The following is a 12,151-nucleotide window of genomic DNA, read 5'->3' on the forward strand; positions in this document are numbered from 1 at the left end:
ACAGGAAAGAGCTTTCGGAAGCAGAGGATGAAATCGCGTATGCGACCAAAGTACGGCGTTCCGTTTCACAGATGGAGAAACTGAGGCACGCGAGACTCGCGCATGGAGTCTGGGCCCCTAGGTAGGTGTGGGTGTCGGCGTGCGCGGAGAACCTAAAAAGCGCCTCTGCTCACCGGGTCCCGCCCCTCGGCGGCTGTTCGCGCCCGAGTCCCAATAAAGTTATTGAAATTGAAGCGGTTGCTAAGGAAGTGGGTCGCCGAGCCGAGTTGCTAAGGAAGTGAGCGGCCGCGTTCTCTCCCCATCCGGGGCAGCGGGGAATGGCTAAGCCCGGGGTTCGCCGCCGCCGCCCGCTCTCGGCTGCGGCCGCAGGTGAGTTCGGGATGCGGGGTCCCCGCGGGGCGCCCGGCGTTGTCCCTGCGTCGCTGCTCCACGAGGGGCAGCATCCTCTGCCCGGCCTCTGTGGTATCTCTTCCACCCGGCTCCTTCACGGGCGCGGCCGGCACGACCCCCTAAGTCTCGGCCGCCCCTGCTTGGTCCTCATGGCCGGTTTGGGGCCGTAGTCCCCAGCCCTGGCTGGAAAGGCAGCCCAGGAAGCAAGTTTGTGAGGTCCGAGCCTCGGGGCCGTGCTTGGCTCGCTGTGTGACCTTGGACAAACCCCTTGCTCTCTCTGGCAGCAGCAGACCTGTCTGTCCAGTGGGGTCCTGACACTTGCTGAGGAGATGTGAACGTTAAAGGGCTCCACGAGGGAAGAGGGAGGATGGCCAAGGGTACTCTACGTGGGGTCCAAGAGTCCTGTTTGAAGTCTGAGTGCTTGAGTTTGAGGCTGCATCGCGTGGTGTTTGAGTCTTCTGCTCATCTATAAAGTGGGATAATGGACAGCCGCGGAAGCAATTGGGGCAGGGCGTCTGAAGTAGCTTGGCTTTCTTTTAAATAACATGTTAATTGCACATAATAACGGGTTTCATTATGTGTTTCATTCGTGTATATAATGTATTTTGTTTGTGTCCCCCTCCCACTGACCCAGTCCCTCCTTTTCTATCCCTTCTAGTTCCATGACGCTAGCAAGAACTTGGTGATGGGTTCTTTTCAGGAGCATGGTGGTTTACCAATAGCTACACTACAGAAAAAAATGCCTCTTACCCCTCGGTCACTATTTACTCGGTCACTATTTACTCGAGTGGAGTGTGGGGGGCGACACACCTCAGGAATGGGCGGGGTCTTGTGAGCCCCTCCCCCTAGGAACCGTTAACTGCCTATAAATCCTCGCGTTGGGGTGGGTCCTTGTGAGCCCCACCCCCGCCACAAAACACGTGGTTAGTGCTTAACACACTATGTGAGGTGTTTGGAATGGGTGGAGCCTTCCAGGATGGGGAAGATGACTTGGGACCAGAAGGGCTTAGGTGTGCGTTGCTTGCCAGCTCATTTGGGTATTCCTGCCACCCTGACCATCCCCCATCCACAGTTTCCTTTCGTGTTCTGCTCAGGGGATGGGAGTTGTTGACCTCCCAAGGCGCTGGGGGGAAGAAACCCGGAGACCAGGTTTTGTAGATGGTGGGGGTCATGGTTCCGTTCTGTGCTTGTGTCTTGTCCATCACCCAGTATGTTTATAACAAGAATAGGGGTGTATTTATCTCTTTCGGGAAGTGCTTGGAGCAGCAGGGATCACCTACAACTTGATGATTAAGAAGTTTTTTTGCGGCGTATTATCTCATTTAATCTTCACAGACTTTGTCAGGCAGGTGGTGATGTCACCTGACTTGTAGATGAGGAGCCTGTGCCTAAGAATCTGAGGCTTGCAGTGTGATGGAGCTGGACATGCATTTTATTCCCTGTTCCCAGATATCTCTGCTTTCTCAACAGTAACTGCTAGGAGGCCACAAGGGTATTTGGGTTGCTTCTAATTGCTTTGGCTAGAGATGGTTCTCCCAATGGCATGGAAACAAGATCTCAGAAAAAGCTTTATTTGTTTTAGTTTGTTACTAGCATATATTCCTTTTATCTAATAAATTTCATTGACATTTAAAAATACTTATCATTACTGCAGTTTGTGTGTGTGTGAATGCCAGCGTGTGCTATGGTATGTGGAAGTGAGAAGTCAGCATTGTGGAGTTGATTCCTTCCACCTTTGGGTGGGTCCTGGGGAATCAAACTTGATAAAATCAGGTTGTTAGGCCTGTGTGGCAAATGCTTTAACCTGCCGAGCCATCTCCCCTCCCCCACTGTAACTCTTCCAATCATGTATATAATTTGTTTTGATTATATTCACCCCTATTACCCACCACTCCTGCTGACCTCCTCTCTTTTGCCAAATAGTTCCCTCCTTCCAGATCTCCCCGTTTCTTTCATGGCACAGCTAGTCTCATTGGGATTGTTTATAAGAGTGTAAGTGAGGAGTTATTTATAAGAACACAAGCAATTCTAGCATTTCCACGACTGAAGGAAGTGCCTGTCCTTCAGCAGCCATTAACTGCCTATAGGTCCTTAGGGAGCACTGGGGTTCCCTTCCCTCTCTGGGCTCAGTGTCATGTCCTTCAACACAGGTAAGCATAGCTGCTGAGAGTTCATGGGGACACAGCCATGTCCTCCCCAAAGATAGTATTCCACACATGCCACTCTCCTTCCTCTGCCTCGTAAATTCTTTGTGCTCCCCCTTCTGTGCTGTCCTCTGAACCTGGGAGATGGAAATATGTCCCCATTGAGGCTGGACACTCAGCAGTCTCTTACTTTCAGCACCTTGGCCAGTTAGGAGTCTTGCAGCAACCACTGCCCACTTGCAAAAGAAGCTTCTGTGAGCAAGGCTGACTCCGTCAGTAATCTGTAGGCATAAACCGAAATATTTAGAGAGTAGTTTGACAGATACATGATGTCCACTTAGCAGTACAACAACAGTGGCTGCCCCACCAGGGTCTATGTCTTCCCCAGACATGGGGTTTTGACCAGGTAGCAGTACCAGAGGGGAATTCTTCTCTGTGGAGAAGACCTCAGATCCAAGCAGAAAGCTGTTGGCTGCCCTGTAACAGGCATGCCACTATTACTGTAGTGACCACATCTTGTTGGACAGGTCATTATTGTAGGACGAAGCATTCACAGCTAAGTGACACTGTTGATGATTCTTCCCCGGCAGGCTGCATAGCACTTTCAGCCCTGTGAACACAGCCATCAGGGAAGCTTTCAGCTCGGTTTTAGCTTAGTTTTTCTGTGTCATGAAACTGAAGTTTGTGGTGTCTTTAGCAACAAATTCTTTTGTTGTTTTGTTTGTTTTGAGGCAGGGTTTCTCTGTGTAGACCAATAGGGTACCATTTACCAACAGTGCATGGTGAGGTAGCCTAACTCACATTTTCCTATAATAATGGCCTTTTGAGAAAAGCATCATTGAAATAGATAGCATTGAAAGTATGAATTCTCCCAAAATGCTAGAATGCTTAAAAGTGGCATTTTATATCTCTTGGTCCCTTCTTTAGTGAGGGATTTTAGCTGGCTGATACTAGCAGCCCTGTCAGTGCTGTTTTAGTTAAGTACGCAGTTATGCTGCTGGGTTAAAGTCTTGGTGAGCCACTTTCACTGTTTGCCGCCCAGCAACTGCTTTCTTTACCGTTTGTGTCATAGCTTCCTCACCTACAGAGCAGATTACTGTCTTGTAGGGCTCTTAGGAAGATTGACTTAAGCCTGATCCGTGTGAACTGCCTGGCACATTTGGTGAATGTTAGCTGTCATTCTTGGAGTGTAACCTGGCGTGGTACAACATTTCATATTGTTGGTGGTTGGTGAATAAGTGCAGTGTATGGTCATAATTGTGGCATTGTGTACACGTTGGTATTCTTGCAGGCTTTCTCAAGGAACCAGGATTTCCATGCCAGGATGGGCTGTAAAAAAAGAACTGTGGGACGGGGAAGGTGTAGCTCACTCGGTAGAATGCTTGCCTACCATGCATGAACCCTGGATTTCACCTCTAGTGCCACATAGACACTGGCATCGTGGCGCATATCTGTAATCCCAGAACCCAGGTGCTAAAGGCAGGAGGATGATAAGTTCAAGGCCACCCTGGCTATATATCAAGTTTGGGGTCAATCTGAGCCACATGAAGTGCCGTTTTTTGTTTCTTTGTTTTAAGGAGGAAACTGGTCTTCAGTAAATGTTTATTACATCTCTCTACCCCAGAGATGTACAGGCTGTTGGACCTCCATGACTTTCAAGGAACCCAGAACACACTTTGCAAATAACTGCCATTCCGTGTTAGGGATTTACCAGGGCACTGTGCATGCCAGGCAAGCACTCTACTAACCAGCCTCAGCTTTGTTTAAGGTCGCCTTGATGCTCTGGCCAGCTCAAGTGAGCTTGTCGCCTCAGCTTCCCGAGCAAATGAGATGGTAGGTGAATGTCAGCACACCGGACTAAATGGACTCATGGGTTTGTGCTGCCAGAGAGGAAAGCTGCTGCTGTCTTCTGCTGTGTCCTGAGCTCTGTTAGATCCCCAGGGGGTGGGAGCCGGCCGGAGCGGTGGGAGCGGGGAGCCCCAGGCTGCTCCTCTACCTCTTTCCTTCCTTGTTAGCTTTTCCTTCCCCCTTCTTTTTCTTTTCCTTTCTTGTCTCTCTTTGTTTCCATTTCTTCTTGTCTTTCCAGGGTCTTGTTTTGTAGCCCAGGCTGGTCTTGCACCTGCTCTCCTCCTGCATGCCAGGTTCATATACACATTTCATCTATGCAGCTTCAGGTCAGTGAGGAAGAGCCTTGTCTTGGAGTTGACACACTGCTGTCTGTATGGATCTTGGTGGTATTAAGTTCTGAAATGAGTCTTTACTTGGTCTTACTGGTACCCTTGAGGAAGGAGGTACAGATGAAGCTCTCCAGCGAAGAGTGGGGGAACCCTAAAAGAGAAGCTGTGTGCTGGGAAGTAGCCCAGCTCACACTGGTGTCCAGATCTTCGGATTCCAGGCGCAGTGCTCTTGTTGCTGTGCTCCTTTAGTTTCATTTAGTGACATCTGCTGAACAACTGTCATGTGGCAGCCCTGTGCAGCCTGCGATATGACAGTGAAGAGATGGGGGAGGTCCTTGTTCTCACAGTTATTGTTCAGCAGGTGCAAACCAAAACCCAAAAACTAGGCAGACAAGGGAATTTGAATGGGGTAAGCACTGTGGAAACAGTACCACAGCGGTGGGGGAAGAGGCACGGCTGCTTTAATTGGGTGATCAGAAAAGTCGTCTGTGCGTGGTGGCATTTTGTTGAGGTTTACTCTCAGGAAGGGGCTCACTGAAGGTATACCAAAAGGATAAAGGCTCCACACTTGGTAAGTTCCAGAAACTGCAAGAAGTGCTGTGATGGGGTGAGTGGAGAGGTGGCTGGGGGCGCAGTGGGAGTCTTGGCTATAGAGGTTCTTAGAGGCTAGAGTAGTCGAAGTGCAACAGGAGCCATTGAAAACTTCTGAGAGGAAGGTGTCATGGTGTAGGTGTTTGTGTAGTTGTTGGTTTTTAATGTGTGTGCATGTTTTGCCTGCATGAATGCCTGTGCACCACTTTTGGCGTGCCTGGTGCCTACAGAGGCCAGAGGAGACTGTCGCATCTCTTGGAACTGGATTTACAGAGGGTTGTGAGCCACCATGTGGGTTCTGGGACATATAGAAGAGCACTTATAGAGTCATTACTCCAACCCCTAGTTGCTGTTTTAATTAGTTAACTTTTTGAGACAGGAGCTCATGTAGCCGGGGCTAACCTTAAGCTTTCTATGTGGTCAACTAAGGATGGACTCGGACTTCTTTTGTGTACGTCTGTGTAATGGGGTTATAGGTGTATGCCACCACAGCAGCTCACGTAGGGACTGAATTCAGAATCTCGGGTACGCTGAATAAGCCCTCTACTAACTGAGCCCATTCCTGGCCCCTAGCCTTTTGTTTTGTTTTTCAGTCACTCGGAGGCGGACGGTGAGGCTCAGTGTGCTCGTGTAGTGTGGTTATACCCATTGTTCTGTCTCCAGGATGTGAAATCATTCTGGCCCCTGTGGTCATGACTTGAGAGAGCTTTAAGTAGTAGCCAGAAGTCTAGGTAGGAGGTTAGTAAGGTGGTGGCAGCCTTCTAGTGTGCTGGCAGGGGGAGGCCATGTTTTGGAGGTGGCCAGCAGGGTGGGATGATTAAGGATGGTTCCTAGGTTTTTGGCCTGAGCAGTTAGGTAGATGTTAGAGGTGCCATCTGCCTCTAACGGGATTAAGAGGACTTCTTGGTGAGGTGCCCTGAGAGGAACAAATGAACTATTCCAAGAGGCCCATAGTGCCATAGTGCAAACAGTACCTGAGGCCCTTGGGAAATAACCCCTCAGGTTCTGCGGAAGGAAGACAGGCCAGAGGATCTGACAGAGCTCCACCTTGGGCACCCAGAAGGCCTGATTTTTCCTAGGCTGGCTTTCTGCCAGTCTGTGGACAGTACGTGGAGACTCTGCTAGGGTCGCACTCACCTGTCTCTGGCTGTTAGTGTTGCCAGCCTGACTTGGGGATCTTGGCTGACAGAGGTTGGAAGGAGCCTGGCCAGCTCTCGGGGAGAACGTATACTCACTAGCACAGCTCACTTCCAGCACCTCAGATGGTCATGCTCTTCCTGCCAAAATGCCTCTTTCCTGGCTGCTGAATAGTAGGTCTAAAGGTTCAGAGCTTTTTAAACAGGAGAAGGCTTTGAAAAGCTGCTGTATTCTGCCAGAATTCCTAGAAGACTCTTGGAAGTAGTAGCTTGTCCAAGCAAGGGATCCAGGCCTCATTTCACATGTCTCAGTAAAGACCTTTGTAAAGTTGGCATTCAGTGATACACATTTGACCGCACTGTCTGCTACGGGTAGCTCTGCTGTTTATGGTGCTCCTTCCTGGGCTCCTCATCAGCTGATTCTCACTCAGTGGTAGTCATGTGGAGTGTGGGTTGTCCCCAGTTTTCAGGTAAGGATATTGTGATCCTGAGAAGTCATTCCTGTTGGCGAGTGTATTAAGTAGCTGCTAAGTGTTGAAGTGGGGAGACTCTGTCTGTTCCAAGTGTGTTGTGCATGACAGAATTACTCTTGTTATTAGGTGCTTCTTAAAAATGCATAGTCTAGGCCTAGATTGGAAAAATCTGGGTCTGGATTTCACTATGATCCGTAGGTCCATTCACTTAAGTGATTGCAAGTAAAACTAGGGTCTTCTTCCATTTCCTTCCAGTCAGGCCATAGTAGCCGAAAGCCATACAGCCATGGCCAAGAAGAGCTACTGGAAGATCTGAGGGTGGAGCCACCAAAACAGCTGGATGAATTAAGGGTGGCGCTGTTCAAACAGCTGGATGATCTGAAGGTGGAGCTGTCCCAGCTGTAGGTCACTAAAATTAACTCTTGTCACCATTATCTGTATATCCAAGATCTGAGTTGTCAGATCCATCTCCCCAGTGTCATCTTCATTACCCAAACTCAGAGAGAAAACCCTATAAGGGCAAGAAGTACAGCCCCTGACTTCTAAGGCCCTAGAAGACAAGAGCCATGCACACCCCTCCCACCCCCTTCACCATGCAGAGCTGAAGACAAAGCAGCAGCTGCAGAAGGAGTGGCTATGCCTGCTCAAGGATGAAGGAGACAGTCAAGGCCTGAGGTCACCTCAACAGTAAAGCACAAAGCTGACTTAAAAACAAACAGACAAACACCAAAACAAAACAAAAACCAATCCCTAGGACTTGGTAGTGACAACAGTAAGCTGACAGTATGTAGCAACCGCTATGGTTTGCGGAGCCCAGTGCTTGCAAGCCCTGCTTTCATTTGGTCCTCACAGCAATCTTGCACAGGAACTGTTCCTCCCAGTTCCCAGAAAGGGATGTAGAGACAGTAAGAGTCAAAAACATCTCCACATATGCTGATCTCAAGTCCACTCTCAGCGTACAACTTGCTTCTCTCTAAAAAAGTTCTTTGTTTATGTGTGCTCGCGTGCATGTGTGCACGTGTGCGTGTACACGGTATCTGTGTTTATGGGCATGTGTGCCATGGTGCACCTGTGGAAGTCAGAGGACACTTTTGTGGAGTCATTTCTCTCCTTCCGCCTTTATATGGGTTTCAGGGTCAAACTCCTTTAACCACTGAACCATCGAACTGGCCCTCTCCTACCTCCCTCCCTCCCTTCTGTAGAACCCAGAGCCTCTTTGCATGTAAGCACATGTTCTACTACTGAGCTACATACATCCTTGGCCCCATCTACTGTACAGGTAAGCAGAGACCACAACATCCTTGAGGTTTATCAGAAGGTTTTCTCGTCCTTACTCAGGCAACTCATTTGAAATGCTAATAGGGGCCAGGTGCAGTGCATTTGGTTATAATCTGAGCATTCAGGAGGTAGAGGCAGAAGGGTCAGGAGTTTGGGGTTAAGGCTACACAACTCCTTTGAGGTCAGCAGGCATTATAAGAGACCTCAAACAAAGAAACAGACCAAAAAGTGACTTCAAAGGATGTTTGAGAGTAATGATGAGTCTCAGTGTTTGATGATTGAGGCTACAGACAGCCCCAACTTTGGGTGAGGTAGGCTAGCCCTCAGGGTGAGGTAGGCTAGCCCTCAGGGTGAGGTAGGCTAGTCCTCATGCTTGGTAGTAGTCTAGTTGCAGGCCTCACACAGCTGAAGCTGGAGCCTCGAGGTCTCTTCTGAGCCACTTAACTCTCAACTCACTCTTGGTCCTGCTGATTACATCTACATGGGAGCGAGGAGGGCCAGGGAGTCCAGTACCTGTAGAAAGCTTTTCAGCCAAGGCTGGTAGATGGCTTAGCAGATGCCTGATGACCTGAGTTCAAGTCCAAAGACACACATGGTGGACAGAGAGAGCCACATCCTCCAGCCTCCCCAGATGCACTGTAGCATTTACCTATGCACACACACACAATAGATCAACACAATATTAAAATAAAAAAAGCTGTGGTGGTGCATACCTTTTAGCTCAGCACTCAAGGGGCTGAGGCAGGTGGATCTCTTGTGAGTTCAAGGCCATCCTGGTCACATAGTAAGTTTTAGGACAGCCAGGGCTAAATGGTAAGGCCCTGTCTCAAGCTTATCCCCCCAAATTTAAAAATATATAAAAAGATCAATTGGCCAACCCTGTGGTATCACAGAAAATCTGGCAGGATTTTAGTAGAAATTCTGCCACTTATATTGGGACATGGGCAAAAAAGTCACCTGTCTGGTCCTCAGTGTCTGTCTCTTTGTCTATGTTTATGTTTGTATGTTTATGTTTGTATGTTCATAGGTGTATGCACAGACATATGACTGGGCCATGAGGTAGACGTTTTCTTCTCTCTTGGTGCCTCTATGCTAGGCTTTCTTCCAGGTCTTCTGGGTGGAAATTTCAGGGCACATTTCTTAGAATATGCAGTCAGTTCCTCTTGTCAGGACCACCTATCTGCAGTGCATCTTGAGATGGGGATGTTTAAAGATCATTTAATCCTGATGGCACATTGTGTCACCTCACTTTGTCACCTCATTGCAGACACTGAGCTCTTCACTGCTGGCAGATCTATCTTTAGTATACTGGTGTATGTAAATCATAATTTGCAATAGTGATCTCTCTCCCTCCCACCGGTGGTAATGGGGTGAGGTTGGTTTGTTTTTAAGGTTTGGGTGGGTGTTTACAGCACTTTCATTTGGTCCAGGCGCAAGAGAAAGATGACTGAGATTTGGGACATTAACTGGGGTTTTGCACAGCACCTTCAGCACTGGGGCTGTGTGGGCTTTTGTGTAGCAGACAAGCTGGGCAGAATAGGAGCTCCCAGTCTCTAGCAGCCATTGCTTAGTTGTGATTCAGGACCCTGAGCACAAAGCTCACTGGTAAGTTGTGGAACCTAAGTGTCAGCCCAGGACTGAGGTAACTGTGAGAAGGTGCTCTTCGGTTTTGCAAGGTGAGCAGTAAGGAATGGGAGCCACTGTGAGAAAGTGTCTCCCCTAGTGGATGTTCACTCAGCAGGCTTTTTAAAAATGGAAGATTTTCCTGTTTAAGAAAATAAAAGTTGTGGGACAGTAATGGCACACACCTTTAATCCCAGCTCTTGGGAGGCAGAGACAGGCAAAACTCTGAATTTGAGGACAGCCTGGTCTACAGAGGAAGTTCCAGGACAGCCAGGGCTACACAGAGAAACATGTCTCAAAAAGAAAAGGAAGGAAAAGAAAGATTATTTCCATTGAGGAAAAATCAAGAAAATCATGTCCTGCGACCTAGAAATAGCCTATAACATGTTAACTGCCCATGTGCAAATGTGTTCCAAAGTGTATTTTCAAGATGTGCAGATCTTGCCTGCTGCCCCTCCTGTCCATAACGATGTTTCCAGAGTTTAGAGACTATAAATAGTGCTAGTAGTGATGGCAATCCTCATGTGTTCTTTGCCCACATTTCTGGGTTTGCTTGTTTGTTGTTATGGTGTTGGGAACTGAAAATAGTGCCTCTTGAATACTGGCCCACTGATCTGAGTCCCCAGCCCACTTCTTACTTTTATTTTGAGACAGGGTCTCACTAAATTGCCCTTGAACTCTATTTATCCGGCCTTAACTTTCCAACATTTTTGCCTCAGCTTCCCCAGGAGCTGAGTGTGCTACTGTAGCTGGTAGTTAGTGTTTATATTTTCAGCCACAATTAAAATATTTAGGGAAAAGCCACGGGCCAGCCCTTCCCATTTTGGAAACCTCAAACACAGAAGGTAGAACTGTGACTCATCACCTCCAGCCTATATCAGCATTAGGCAGTCCCTTCATCGTCACCCAGCGCTTCTCAGCCTGTGAGTCACGGCCCCTTTGGGGGTCAATGACCCTTTCACAGGGGTCACATATAAAAGATCCCGAATATCAGATGTTTACATTTTGATTCATAACAGTAGTAAAGTTACAGTTAGGAAGTAGCAATGAGATAATTGTATGGTTGGGGTCACCACAGCATGAGGAGCTGTATTAAAGGGTGGCGGCCTTAGGAAGGATTTAAACACTGCCTTAGCCCCATCTACTGTACCCTGGTTATTTTGAAACAAATTACAGGTCATAACTTTATAACTTTATCTGAAAATGCTCGTATCTTCAAACTTATTCTTAAAATAATTATTTTTATTTTATGTGTATTTGTGTGTGCTTGCATGCATGTATCACGTGCATACGTGTGCCTATGGAGGCCAGACATTGTCAGACCTCCTGAAACTAGAGTTACTGGTGGTTATGAGCCACCTAATGTGGATGTTATGAACCAAATCTGGGTCTTGTGCAAGAGCAGCAAGTACTCTTAACTGCTGAGCTACCTCTCTAGTTCCTCTTTTTAAAAACATTTTGTTTTTATTTTATTATATATATAATATATACTAGATAGATAGATATATATAGTGTGTGTGTGTGCATGTGCTGTGGGTGTGTGTAGGTATGGTCAGAGGACAACTTCTAGGGGTTGGATCAAGTTCAAGTTGTCAGGCTTGCAGGGCAAGTTCTTTATACCACCCAGCACCTCCCTGACCCGAGAAACTTCACGTCTTTCCTAGAACAGCACATGGAATGAAAAGCTTTTGGAAGAGGCTTTTCCAGAGCAGTGGGGGTTCAGAGGATGATTCCAAATGTCAAGTGACATGGGGAATGAGGCACACTGTGAGTGAGGGGACAGATGGTATAGCCTGGAGAAGGGGCAGGACGGTACCTTCTGGCAAAAAGGAATGTGTTCAACATTTTCTCCTCTAGGAGTGGCTCTTACCGGTTCCTTTTGCCTGTCCTCAAGGTCCATATCCAGAACAATCGTGACAGCACTGTTGGTATTTAGCCAGCTGATGAAGCACTCAGGGTGATCTGTCCAAGGGTGTGTAGTGAGAAGAACTGTGTATTGTATACTTCTGCCTGAGTTACTATTTTTCATAAAGAAGTAGGGTGCTGGGTTGGGAAGCTGGCTAGGTTAATAAAGCACTTGTCATGCAGCCATGAGGACATGTGCTCTGGTCCAGAACCACATAAGACCCTGGGCATGCTGGTGTAAGTGTTGCTAATTCCAGTGTTGGGGGTATGCTGGCCAGCCAGTCTAGCAAATCAGTGAGATGCCTAGATTAAAAAAAAAAGAATAAGATGGAGAAGTACCTGAGGAGACCTCTGGTTTTTATCCTCAGCCCATGCACCACCCCCTACACACACACACACACACACACACACACACACACACACACACACACACA

At 47.9% G+C, this 12,151-nt stretch overlaps 1 protein-coding gene across 2 annotated transcripts in view; it reads left to right on the plus strand.

The window, feature by feature from the left end:
* The first annotated feature begins 277 nt into the window (after nt 1–277).
* The window catches only part of Kif3b (kinesin family member 3B), a 38,213-nt gene continuing 26,339 nt past the window's right edge, over nt 278–12,151 (plus strand). For both annotated transcript variants that reach the window (XM_055617969.1, XM_055617970.1), the window contains exon 1: nt 278–369. The gene's annotated coding sequence lies outside the window, so the exon portion shown is untranslated. The remainder of the gene's footprint in view (nt 370–12,151) is intronic.

Source organism: Psammomys obesus, unplaced genomic scaffold (assembly GCF_907164565.1).
Source record: "Psammomys obesus unplaced genomic scaffold, mPsaObe1.curated_primary_1811, whole genome shotgun sequence".
Taxonomy (NCBI): domain Eukaryota; kingdom Metazoa; phylum Chordata; class Mammalia; order Rodentia; family Muridae; genus Psammomys; species Psammomys obesus.